The following is a 6000-nucleotide window of genomic DNA, read 5'->3' as shown; positions in this document are numbered from 1 at the left end:
AGAGAGAGAGAGAGAGAGAGAGAGAGAGAGAGAGAGAGAGAGAGAGAGAGAGAGAGAGAGAGAGAGAGAGAGAGAGAGAGAAGGTACTAGATTTGCTAATTCAGCTAGTATTGCTTGCACTTCACTTTAACACATCAGTGGTTCAGCTTGAGGTACTCTTCATGAAAATTCACGCTGTAAGAGTCTCAGACCCCTTATTAAATCATTGTCTTTATTTTAAAGAGCCCTAAGCAAGGTTTTCTAATTCTTTCATTCCATCTACTCAATAAATATTAGCAGACACTAAACCGTATCTTAATCTTAGCTCTGCTATGGGCTAGCTAATGCACTAGCTACAGACTGTGAACACCTTCCAAAATGAAGACAATCACAGGAAGAGGATGTCAGAGTAGCTTCTAATACGTACTGTTTATACCATATCATAAGACAAGATGTTTATCAACTCCACAGCAGACAAAAAGTTATTTGAGAAAGTATATATAACCACAGGACATTATTGATTCAATTGTGAATATTTAGAGCAAACATTGAGCCACTATTTAACCATAGCTTATGTAAATGCGTCAAAAACTTCATCTTATGTAACAGGCAGTCAGTTATCAACACGGACAATGAAAAAACTCCAAAAAAAATCAATATCATTTATAAACACAAAAACTTTAGAACTGTGCAAGAAATTGAAAATTGCTTGATTATAGAGAACAGACTTGGATAAGGCTGGCAATGGGCATAGACCCCTTTTTGATTATAAGATTCTAGTACTATTCTATTCATACACTACTCACAGGCATAACTGTGGCAGCCCTGATGTCATACCACTAAGATCTCACCTGTGGGAGTGGAATTCACTGACCGTTCAGAGCTGTTCTTCCCATTAACCTGTGAAACTCTTGTACCAGCCAGTTCTGGCCTGAAACACAATTCCTCCAACGGGCGGTTTGGACACAGGACATCCTCTTGGTCTGGCTGAAACCCCATCAGTAAGGTGCTGAATTCTGAGGCTCCTCAAAACCATGCCTTTCCTCTCTCCTCTACAGGGAGGTTGAGCTGCTCTCCCTGGTTGTTACTGCCGCTTCTCCTTTAAGCTCCACAGAACTGTCCCTGAGTAAATCCCTTGTTATTTAACCTCACTTTGAGATATTTATTTCTCAAAGAAACTAGCAAAGCAATGCTGATAACACATTGTTTACCAAAAATTAAAAGATTTGTAGCATTCAAATACAGCTTTGCCGATCAAGTAAGGACAGATCCAACAATGCGGTATGTGCATCTGAGTTTGAAACCACTCCTGTAGAGAAAAGAGTATGGGGCTTGGGCCAGGGTCACCTGTGTAAACGATTAACCTCATTACTTACCAACTCTGTGATTGGGGCACAATAGAGACTCATTCTTCATAAAGAGTACTTCCCTTTTGAATTGTTAAAAAATTAAGTGGAATAATTTAGATCAAATTCTGGAAATTGCAACAATACTAAGAATATGTGTGGAACTGAAAATAACTCAATGCAGGTGAGAGTGTAGACTAACAATGCTGTTTTGTAATCATACAGAGAACTTCATTATGACGGGAACTTTGTCCCAGAAAAGCTATTTATAGGTACCTGGACTGAGAAAACAACAGAAACACAGCAAGGGTTCGCAATAAAGATGATCATATGGGGATTTTCACAAGCCAATGTAAAATAAGAACTGAAATAGGAGTGCAAACAATATTCAAACATGTGGGTGAAATATATTCTTCAGCCATTCAAAAGTATTTGTAATTTTTAAATAGTATAGTAAAATACCCACAATAGAATGGTAGGCTGAAAAAAAAGTCAGGTTACTACCTACGTATCACACAATAAATAAAAATACTGTTTATTTTATTACAGTGTTATATGCCATGACCAATAATGGCAAAGTCTACATCATTTGAATATATGTGTTATGGAAAAATGAAAAAGAGAGATAAAGAGTAGGATAATTTTTCAGATGACAACTATTGGACCAGAGAAATGGCTCAACAGATAAAGCACTTGCTGTCAAGATTGACAACCTGAGTTCAATTCCCACATGGTGGAAGGAGAAAGCTGACTTCCACAAGTTGTCCTCTGACCTCCACAAACAGGCTGTGGCAAAACCTCGGGTCTCTACACACCCATACACACACACACACACACACACACACACACACACACAAATACATGAATAAATTAATATAATTTTAAAACATTTCAATGTCAAATGCTAACAGTATATACGTCTATGTAGAAATAGCAGAGCCCTTTTATCCTTTTGGAAACTGATATATAAAACACAAAAAATTGCAGAGATTAATGAAGTAGCATGCTATATCTCCACAAATATATATTGTATAATATCCAAAGAGGGTAAAGAACTACAATTTCTGAAACATATATCTTTTCTTTATTGTTAACTTTAAATCACTATCTTCCCAAAGTTTGTTTTTTTATATCTGACTGTTTCCAGCGTCATCCATTTACTTGGAAATCTCATGATTTCATTTTTCTTGAAGAGTTGAATCACATATCATCTTGTAAATGTGGCACATTTCATTATCTATTCATCAGCTTATTGAACCATTTGCAAGTTCTGAATATTACGAATAGAGCAGGAAAGAACATGGACAAGCAAGTATCTCTGTAATAGAACGCAGAGACCTCTGGGTGTATACCAAAAGGTAATAGAACTGGAGCTTGTGGTAGGTCTGTTTTCAACTTTTTGACGAACCTCAACACTAATTTCCATAGTGTCTGTACCAGTTTGCACTCCCACCATCAACGGATGAGATTCCCCTAATGCCACATTCTTGCCAGCATCAGCCGCCATTTGCTTTGGCCAATCTGAGGGTAGACATTCTTCCATTAGGGTTCCTCTTCTCAGGTGTGTCAAGTTGCAAAGCAAGTTTAGCCAGCATATCTAGCTTACTTCATAAAGCATAATGATATGCAACTCCATCCATGGTACCACAGGGGAATAGAATTCTAGTGGTGTGTGTGTGTGTGTGTGGCAAATAGTTAAACAGAGAGGAGTCTCTCCTCCATCTGTGCTTGGCTGTTGATGAGCCCTTTCTTATGCAGACCCAATGCAGGCATCTGCAGCTGCTTTGATTTCATGATTGCAAAAGCTGTGCCTTGCCCAGAAAATGACATTTCAGAGCCCTTCTCCCTATCTTCTGGCTCTTACATTCTTTCCATTCCTCTTCCTTAGTGTTCCCAGAGCCTTAAAGAGATGGTATAAATGAGCAGAGCGATGTATTAAATATCATTATGCCATTTTCAGGAGAAATTTGTTATAGTTGATTCTTCTCTCCCCAACTCCTGCTCTGTCTTGTATCCCCATCTTCTTCCCACTTTCATGCCACATATATCCCCTCTCCTGAGCATCCCTTTTACCCTCTCTTGGTCTCTTTTCTAAGGTTTTAGACTTCACCCACATTTATTTCAATTTATAAACACACATGTATAAATTATAAGCTCAGAGCCACATACAGAAAAGAATGTGTGTGTTTTATGTTTCTGAGTTTGTGTGATATAGATTAATATAATACTTTTTCAATTAACAAATAAGTTGACAAAATGGACAGATAGTTTGCAAAAGAAGAAACATGAATATCCAGTACTTTTTAAAGCTTTTAAAGTTTTCAACAGCCTCATTTCCTTAATAAATGCAAATTAAAACTGTTTTGAGGTGCCATATCCCCCCAAAAAGAATAGATATGATGAAGAAAACTGACAAAGGCTGGCAAGGAACTCTTATCCGCTGCCGCTGAGAGTGAAAACTGCTACAGTCGCTATAGAAATCAATGCGGAGGCTTGGAATTCTGAAAACAGAACTACCATAAAACCAGATATACCACTCCTAGGCAAACATATTCAAGTAATTTTCACAAGGGACACCATATCCTACCACAAAGATACTTTCATATCTATGTTTCTTGATGTTCTACTAATGATAACAAAGAAATGGAAACAGCCTGGGCTGACCATTGCATATTAAAGGATAATGGACATGAAGTTCATAAACACAATGGAATTGTACTCGCTGATAGAAAAAAATGGAATATTCTGGAAAACAAATGGATTTTCTGTCCGTCCGAAGTATAACTCAGACACCACATTCTTGATTGACACCTTTTCCTTCAGTGCTATGAAAATCTCATGACATTCTCCCCTGGCATGTATGGTTCCACTCAAGAAATCCACGCAAGCAAATTGAGATGGTTTGTGTATTTTTATTCTCTTCCATCTTTGATCATTTTCTCTTTATCTTCCACCTTTGACAGCTTGATGACTATGTGTTGTGTATAAACTTGGGTAAGTTAAATCTGACAGGTCACCTCTCACCTTCCAATGTCTGTGTATACCCCGCCCCCAGTGTTGGGCAGATTCTCTGCTGTTGCTTCTCTGCATTAGTTTTATATCCCCTTGACATTCCCAAGTCTTTCTGAACCCTGTTAGCTAGTATAATTTGCTCTTTTCAAAACGTCTCAAAGTTCCCATAAGTTTTCTTTATTCTTCCTCATTATTTTTTCTTTACCAACTGTGTATTTTCAAGTAACCTGTCTTGAGCCTGCTAATTATTTTTTATCTTTGATCTGTGCTGCTCTTTCGTGGAGTGCAGTTTTCAGCTGAAGAACCTCTGACTATGTTTAATTGCTTCCATCTCAGTTTTAGATCTCTTGGCCTAGAATTTTGAAATATTTTTATGCCTTCTCTTTGAAACCATTTGGTGGCCTTAAAGCAGCTCCTTTTAATTTTCTGAGCAGCCGCCCATCCTAATCACCACCTGGTCAGTTTCACATTCTTTGCTTTGAGTACCAGGTGAGGCCAGCATTTTCTGCAGGCTCTTCCTGATTCCTGGTGTACACAGTGCCTGAGCACTGCAGCAGGGTCAGCTGTTACAGTCTTCCTCATCTGGCTTTGTTTGTGCCTGCCTTTCCAGAAAGTCTAACCAAGCTGCTTATTTTTCTCCAAACCTACAGTCATTGTCACTATTTTTAGCTGTAGATGACAGCTGGGTCCAATTTTTCCAGAAAAACACCATTGCCGTTGGTGCAATGTCCATTTCCATAACGGTTATGGTCTCAGGTGGTTCAAGTTCAAGTTTGCCCCAAATACACTGTCAGTGTGTGTTTTTGCAGAGACCGCAGCTCAAAAAGGAATAATAATAAAACCTCTCCCTCTCCAGTTCCTAGATCTGCCCCTGGGTTCCTATTTCAAACCTGTGGCATCAAGTGCCACAGGCCTGATCCACAGTCCAATAAGATCAACACAACACTGAGGTAGGATTAAGGCCCAGAACTTCTCTAATCTACCAAACCTCAATAGGCCCAGACTATACAACCAACTACAGGTGACTCTGGCTGGCGTATGAAAATCTAACTGCCTAGGGACCCATGTCTTGCACTGACACAATAACTGTTCAAACCTTCCACCTGTCAGTAGGCCTGGGAAGCAGGGATGTCAAGATCTGCCCAGTGCTTGTTTTCATAAACCAACTTGCAGAGCAAACCCTAATATTTACTAGCATGGCCTATCCCCAATAAACGGGGATTCACGCCTTGCTACACTGCCCAAGGTTGGAATAACACTGGTGAAGGCAGTCCTTTTCTACCTAGTTAACAAGGTGGTGTGCCCGCAGTGTCACAGTCACAAGGACCTGCAGGCTCAGGAATACACAAAGTCCTGTACAATAGCTGGTAATGATGGAGGCCAAGACACAAGTCCATCTCACCAGAGCGTGGGCCTCTGTCTGATGATAGAACAGTTGGAGAGACACATTGGCAAGGCTGGAGATGCAGCTCAGTTAGTAGAGTATTTGCCTACTAACTTAATGAAGCCCAGGAATCAGTCACCAGCAATGCATAAAATCAGGCATGAAGACCAGTGCCTGTAGCCCAGCACCTCAGAAGTGGAAGCAGGAGTTTTGAGGTCAAGGTCATACATAGCTTATAGTAGGTTTGGAGACAGTCTGGGATATATGAGATACTGACTC

Source organism: Microtus ochrogaster, chromosome 1 (genome assembly GCF_000317375.1).
Source record: "Microtus ochrogaster isolate Prairie Vole_2 chromosome 1, MicOch1.0, whole genome shotgun sequence".
NCBI lineage: Eukaryota > Metazoa > Chordata > Mammalia > Rodentia > Cricetidae > Microtus > Microtus ochrogaster.
Note: the sequence above shows the minus strand (reverse complement) of the source record.